This window comes from Enhydra lutris, unplaced genomic scaffold, assembly GCF_002288905.1.
Source record: "Enhydra lutris kenyoni isolate GAN:26980312 unplaced genomic scaffold, ASM228890v2 scaffoldscaffold2, whole genome shotgun sequence".
Lineage (NCBI taxonomy): Eukaryota > Metazoa > Chordata > Mammalia > Carnivora > Mustelidae > Enhydra > Enhydra lutris.
In genome coordinates this window covers 64,863,140-64,871,546 of record NW_019154086.1, presented here as the reverse complement: position 1 = coordinate 64,871,546, position 8,407 = coordinate 64,863,140, and positions in this window count along the sequence as shown.

The following is an 8,407-nucleotide window of genomic DNA, read 5'->3' as shown; positions in this document are numbered from 1 at the left end:
AAAAGAAAAAGAAAAAGAAAAAGAAAAAGAAAAAGAAAAAGAAAAAGAAAAAGGAAAAGAAAAAAAGACTACAAGAGAACAACCACCACTACTTCATAGGACAACTTTTATTTTTAACTCGTTCCCACTATTCTGGTTCTTTTTTTTTTAATATACATAATTTTTTAACCTATTTACCATCACAGAGAGATGTCCAGTACATTAAATTCCATAATAACCTTCTAACCTGAACTTTTTGATACATACACCTGTGTTTTTCTTTTGCATTTCTATTTTTTAAAAATTTTTTCTAAATTTTAGTTTAGTTTAGTCTAGTTTATTCCTTTTTAATTTTTATTTTCTAATATTCATATAGAATTAAACTTCAAGGTATTCCCCTTTCCCCAATCAATGCTACCCCTCTGGGTAAACCAATTTTTAATCCCCCTTTATCTTAGGAAAGTTGAGTCCTTTAACAAAGATATCAAGATACATCCAGGAAGAATCAAAACAACCTTCCTCACCCACACTGAGAATTTATAACCACTCTCCCATCTTTTTCTTCCGCCAGTGTTTCTGTATTTTTGTGTTTGTCCTGATAGTATATAAATCTTATACTTGCGGTTCTTTTTGATGAGGTTCTTCCTTTGTTTGCCTATATATATATATATTTTTTTTTTTCTCTGTCATATACTTTTATCAGTCTTTTTGTTTGTCTGTTTTTGTTTGTATACTTCATCAATCTTACCTTGGTGCCCATTTGGGCTGAACCTTCTCTTTTATCTTCCCTTTTTTTCCTGTCTCTCTCTCTCTCTTTTTTTTTCTTTTCTTTTTTCTCTCATTTGGGTGGGGAACCCTGATTGCTCAGAAGCATTCCAGGGTGCACCTTGACTGCACCACGGTTGACACATGCAGCTACATCTGTTCAGTCATTTCTCACCAAAATGACTAGGAGGAGGAATGCCCAACAGAAGAAAAATACAGAGGATGGGCCTTTTGCAACAGAGCTAATGGCTATCAACATAGACAATATGTCGGAAAGAGAATTCAGGCTAACAATTATCCAGGCAATAGCTAGGTTGGAGAAAGCCATGGATGAACAAATGGAATTGATTAGGGCTGAACTGAAAGCGACCAGGGATGATGTTCACAATGTTAGGGCAGAGCTGAAAGCTACCAGGGATGAGGTTCACAATGCTCTCAATGAGTTCCAATCTAATCTAAATTCTCTAAAAGCTAGGGTAACTGATACAGAAGATAGAATTAGTGATCTGGAGGACAAACAGATAGAGAGAAAGGATCAGGAGGAAGCCTGGAACAAACAGCTTAGAAACCACGAAAACAGAATCAGGGAAATAAATGATGCCATGAAACGTTCCAACGTCAGAATTATTGGAATCCCTGAGGGGAGGAGAAAGAAAGAAGTCTAGAAGATATAGTGGAACAAGTTCTTCATGAAAATTTTCCCAATCTCGTGAATGGAACCAGCGTTCATGTACTAGAGGCCAAACGATCTCCACCCATGATTATAGATTCCAAAAAAACATCAAGGCACCTCGTAGTCAAATTGAGGAATCATAATTGTAGATACAATCTCTTGAAAGCCACTAGGACAAAGAGGCTCCTTACTTACAGAGGAAAACCCATCAGAATAACATCAGACCTGTCCACAGAGACCTGGCAAGCCAGAAAGGGCTGGCAAGATATATTCAGGGCACTAAATGAGAAGAACATGCAGCCAAGAATACTTTATCCAGCAAGACTGACATTCAAAATGGATGGAGAGATAAAGAGTTTCCAAGACCGGCAAGGCTTAAAAGACTATGCAACCACCAAGCCGACACTGCAGGAAATATTAAGGGGGGTACTTTAAAAGAGGAAAAATCCTAAGAATAACATTGAACAGAAATATAGAGACAATCTACAGAAAGAAAGACTTCAAAGGTAACACAATGTCAATAAAAACATATCTATCAATAATCACTCTCAATGTGAATGCTCTAAATGCACCCATAAAACAACAGAGGGTTGCAGATTGGATAGAACAACAGGACCCATCCATATGTTGTCTACAAGAGACCCATTTTGAACCTAAAGATACACCCAAACTGAAAGTGAAGGGATGGAGAAGCATCTTTCATGCCAATGGGCCTCAAAAGAAGGCCGGGGTAGCGATTCTCATATCAGATAAATTAGAGTTTAAACTAAAGACTGTAGTCAGAGATACAGAAGGACACTACATCATTCTTAAAGGGACTATCCACCAAGATGATCTAACAATTGTAAATATCTATGCCTCCAATATGGGAGCAGCCAATTCCATAAGAAAACTGTTAATCAAGATAAAGAGTCATATTGATATGAATACATTAATAGTAGGAGATCTTAACACACCTCTCTCAGAAATAGATCATCAAAGCAGAAAATCAATAAAGAAACAAGAGCATTGAATGACACATTGGACCAGATGGACCTCATAGATATATACAGAACATTCCACCCTAAAACAACAGAATACTCATTCTTCTCAAGTGCACATGGAACCTTCTCAAGAATAGACCACATACTGGGTCACAAATCAGGACTCAACTGATACCAAAAGACTGAGATTATTCCCTGCATATTCTCAGATCACAATGCTTTGAAACTGGAGCTCAATCGCAAGGAAAAGTTTGGAAGGAACTCAAACACCTGGAAGCTAAAGACCACCTTGCTTAAGAATGCTTGGATCAACTAGGAGATCAAAGAAGAACTTAAACAATTCATGGAAACCAATGAGAATGAAGACACTTCGGTCCAAAACCTATGGGATACAGCAAAGGTGGTCCTAAGGGGGAAATACATAACCATCCAAGCCTCCCTCAAAAAAATGAAAAAATCCAGAATACACCAGCTGTCTCTACACCTTAAAGAACTGGAGAATCAACAACAAATCAAACCAACTCCACACATAAGAAGGGAAATAAGATTAGAGCAGAGATCAATGAAGTAGAAACCAGAGATACAGTAGAACATATCAATGAAACTAGAAGTTGGTTTTTTGAAAGAATCAGTAAGATCGACAAACCATTGGCCACACCAATCCAAAAGAAAAGAGAGAAAGCCCAAATTAATAAAATTATGAATGAAAAGGTAGAGATCACAACTAACACCAAGGAAGTAGAAACAATCATCAGAAATTATTATCAACAGTTATATACCAATAAGCTAAGCAACCTAGATGAAATGGATGCATTCCTGGAAAACTATAAACTCCCCAAATTGAACCAGGAAGAAATTGACAACCTGAATAGACCGATATCTAGTAACGAGATTGAAGCACTGATCAAAAACCTCCCAAAAAACAAGAGCCGAGGACCCGATGGATTCCCTGGGGAATTCTACCAAACATTCAAAGAAGAAATAACACCTATTCTCCTGAAGCTGTTTCAAAAAATTGAAGCAGAAGGAAAACTTCCAGATTCTTTCTATGAAGCCAGCATTACCCTGATCCCCAAACCAGGCAAAGACCCTACCAAAAAGGAGAATTTCAGACCAATATCACTGATGAATATGGATGCTAAGATTCTCAACAAGATCCTAGCAAAGAGGATCCAACAGCACATTAAAAAGATTATCCACCATGACCAGGTGGGATTCATCCCTGGGCTACAAGGATGGTTCAACATTCCCAAATCAATCAATGTGATAGAACAAATCAATAAGAGAAGAGACAAGAACCACATGGTCCTCTCAATTGATGCAGAAAAAGCATTTGACAAAATCCAGCATCCGTTCCTGATTAAAATGCTTCAAAGTATAGGGATAGAGGGAACATTCCTGAACTTCATAAAATCTATCTATGAAAGACCCACAGCAAATATCATCCTCAATGGGAAAAAGCTTGCAGCCTTCCCGTTGAGATCAGGAACACGACAAGGATGCCCACTCTCACCACTCTTGTTCAGCATAGTATTAGAAGTCCTAGCAACAGCAATCAGACAACAAAGAGAAATAAAATGTATCCAAATTGTCAATGAAGAAGTCAAACTCTCTCTCTTCGCAGATGACATGATTCTTTATATGGAAAACCCAAAAGACTCCACCCCCAAACTACTAGAACTCATACAGCAGGTCAGTAACGTGGCAGGATACAAAGTCAATGTACAGAAATCAGTGGCTTTCTTATACACTAACAATGAAAATACAGAAAGGGAAATTAGAGCATCGATTCCATTTACTATAGCACCAAGAACCATGAGATACCTGGGAATAAACCTAACCAAAGAGGTAAAGGAACTGTACTCCAGGAACTACAGAACACTCATGAAAGAAATTGAAGAAGACACTAAAAGATGGAAGACCATTCCATGCTCTTGGATCGGAAGAATAAACATTGTTAAAATGTCTATACTGCCTAGAGCAATCTATACTTTTAATGCCATTCCGATCAAAATTCCACCAGTATTTTTCAAAGAGCTGGAGCAAATAATCCTAAAATTTGTATGGAATCAGAAGAGACCCCGAATCGCTAAGGAAATGTTGAAAAACAAAAATAAAACTGGGGGCATCACGTTACCTGATTTCAAGCTTTACTACAAAGCTGTGATCACCAAGACAGCATGGTACTGGCATAAAAACAGACACATAGACCAGTGGAGCAGAGTAGAGAGCCCAGATACGGACCCTCAACTCTATGGTCAAATAATCTTCGACAAAACAGGAAAAAATATACAGTGGAAAAAAGACAGTCTCTTCAATAAATGGTGTTGGGAAAACTGGACAGCTATATGTAGAAGAATGAAACTCGACCATTCTCTTACACCGTACACAAAGATAAACTCAAAATGGATAAAAGACCTCAACGTGAGACAGGAATCCATCAGAATCCTAGAGGAGAACATAGGCAGTAACCTCTTCAATATCAGCCACAACAACTTCTTTCAAGATATATCTCCAAAGGCAAAGGAAACAAAAGCGAAGATGAACTTTTGGGACTTCATCAAGATCAAAAGCTTCTACACAGCAAAGAAAACAGTCAACAAAACAAAGAGGCAACCCATGGAATGGGAGAAGATATTTGCAAATGACAGTACAGACAAAAGGTTGATATCTAGGATCTATAAAGAACTCCTGAAACTCAACCCATACAAAACAGACAATCATATAAAAAATGGGCAGAAGATATGAACAGACACTTCTCCAATGAAGACATACAAATGGCTATCAGACACATGAAAAAATGTTCATTATCGCTAGCCATCAGGGAGATTCAAATTAAAACCACATTGAGATACCACCTTACACCAGTTAGAATGGCCAAAATTAGCAAGACAGGAAACAACATGTGTTGGAGAGGATGTGGAGAAAGGGGAACCCTCTTATACTGTTGGTGGGAATGCAAGTTGGTGCAGCCACTTTGGAGAACAGTGTGGAGATTCCTCAAGAAATTAAAAATAGAGCTTCCCTATGACCTTGCAATTGCACTACTGGGTATTTACCCCAAAGATACAGATGTGGTGAAAAGAAGGGTCATCTGTACCCCAATGTTTATAGCAGCAATGGCCACGGTCACCAAACTGTGGAAAGAACCAAGATGCCCTTCAACAGACGAATGGATAAGGAAGATGTGGTCCATATACACTATGGAGTATTATACCTCCATCAGAAAGGATGAATACCCAACTTTTGTAGCAACATGGACGGGACTGGAAGAGATTATGCTGAGTGAAATAAGTCAAGCAGAGAGAGTCAATTATCATATGGTTTCACTGATTTGTGGAGCATAACAAATAGCATGGAGGACAAGGGGAGATGGAGAGGAGAAGGGAGTTGAGGGAAATTGTAAGGGGAGGTGAACCATGAGAGACTATGGACTCTGAAAAACAATCTGAGGGTTTTGAAGGGGCGTGGGGATGAGAGGTTGGGGGAACATGGTGGTGGGTATTAGGGAGGGCACGGATTGCATGGAGCACTGGATGTTGTGCTAAAACAATGAATACTGTTTCACTGAAAAGAAATAAAAATAAATAAATTAAAAAAAATACCTAGAAAAAATAAAAATTAAAAAAAAATTTAAACTATAGGAAGATAGTGAAAGCATTAGTAAATTTCTACCTGCATTTTAGCTGACAAAAGTCTTTCTAAATATTAAAGCACTGAAAAAATTGCAAAGGAAAATTAGAGTTCACTATATACTAAATTTAAGATACAAACAATCAGAAAGTATTAAAGGGTAAATAACACATTGGGAAACTATAATAGATAAATATGATAGAGGAAGAATTGAAAAGTTAAAGATGCTACAACTTTACGAGAGAAATGCTAAAGCAAGGTTTTATTTCTTCTGATATAAATACGTTTTAAGACATGGCTCAATTTTTTCATTTTGCTGAGTTTTTTTGGAGATAATCATCAACAAGCCTTATAATTTCAAGTTGTGTGGGTTTGATATCCATGATACCTCTGCCCCCATGGAAGTTCTCAATAAATGAGTTAAGCAGTTAAGCAGTTACGACCTGAGAATGAGGCACTGGGTCAAGCTGTTCAAAAATTAACCAGGTGGGCATGGATCCTGAGGCTGGGGGGATTAGCCAGTTGGATCTAAGTTAAGTCACTCAGCTGTCCTGGCATCCAGCCCACACTTCTTCATCAGTATTCATGGATATTATGAAAGACAGAATGCCTTATGGAATCTAGATCCACAATATTTGTAGAGTTCTTTTGCTCTTTCACTAGTTGAATTTTCAAAAATAGAAATGAAAAGTCTAGATGTCTTGTTCTTAGTGCATATGTGACACCTTCTGGTGATCCATCATTTTACCTTTATAAGTTCACAAACTGTATATTTATTTATGTCTTTGATAATATTTTTATTATTTATCTAGAGTTTGTGGCTTCTAACTTCATTTCTTTTTTGAAAGTGAGAAGTGTAATTTGCTTTTCTTCAGTTGTCTGGCACAGCTCCCTCCTTGTGTTACCTTAAAAATTCTTGAGGTTCTTTCCTTCCCATAGTTTCAAAAAAAGGGGTGGGCTGCATAGGTGAATTAGCAGTAAACTTAAAGAAATTTTTAAAAATCTTGTATGTTTTTGATTCAGTTGCTATTTCCAAAGGAATGAATTAGTGTGAATGTGTTAGTGTGTGTTGTGGGGGAGAGGTTGGAAGAGGAAAGAAGGGCAGGGAGAGGGCCAGTGGCTTTCCTCTAGTCTACTTTGGGCATCTGGGGCCTCAGAGAGTGGTAGGGGAATGAAGCTCCATGAATAGATCATATGGAATTAGAATTTTACTGTGTTGAGTTTACTTGTCACTTTCCCCCTATATCTGATTATTATTGGGTTGAGTATGGACTTTTAATGGGAGAGTCTTAAAGACAGAAAAAATAAAGAATCTTCTGCCTTCATAGAATTACATTCCTATATTGCAAATCCTAGAGCATGTTGACCTCAAAACTACATTCAAACAGAAACAAATTAGACTAAATAGACAAAAATAGACAAATAAGAAAAATGGATATTTTGGGCCACAAGGAAGATAAATAAAAGCTTAAATGCTTAAAACATTGTTTTTGACAAAAATCATTACGAATGAGGATACCTCTGCCAAAAATCCAGAATGACATTAGGCTTAGTAACTAACAAGATGGCTTTTCCCCAAGTTAAAAATTTCCTCTTTAAGTGAGATATGAATAAAAAGGACCACATAGTTTATATTTTTTGAAAATGCTACCACATGACTTCTTCCTTTTTTTTTTTTTTTTTTTTTAGTGGCAGCTAAATGCTATTTCATAAGCTTGACATTATAAGGATTCTTCTAAATTAAGCCCTGGGATTTGCTATTTCAGGCTTTCTGCTAAGTGAGCCCATGCCTTGTGACATTACTTCTGCTCTGTTTACCAATAGTGTGAGTCAGGGTTTGTGGTTGTGACAAAGTCAGCTCCACAGCAGTTTTATCTCCTCTGACTCAGGGAATACACCAGTAGACTGGAAGGGAACATGGAAGATCCAGTGGCCCTGAGACATGGTTTTTGCATGGTAATCACTGTCCTAATGAAGTTTAGAAACTATAGGCTGGATTATTCCTGACTTCTGCCTGAAAGAAGTTTCCTGTTCATGAAATATTTCTTTTCTTTTATTTCAAGTTTTTATTTAAATTCTAGTTAGTTAACATATAGTGTAGTATTAGTTTCGTGAAGTATTTATTTCATGAAATGGTACACAGTTAGTACTTCACAGCAGAACTTTGGTATTACTGGCTTAGCTGCTTTCTTTGGCTACAATCTTTAACCCACTCAGCATACTGTCATCAGATGAACCCTTCCAAATTATGATTCTGATTATCCAGTTGGAGATATCCCTCAGGTTTTTCCTGATTATATTTGCTTCCTATATAGAAAAAGGAAGAAAAAAGTCATATGCCTCCTTTATAATCATTGAAAAATTTCTTTCTTTT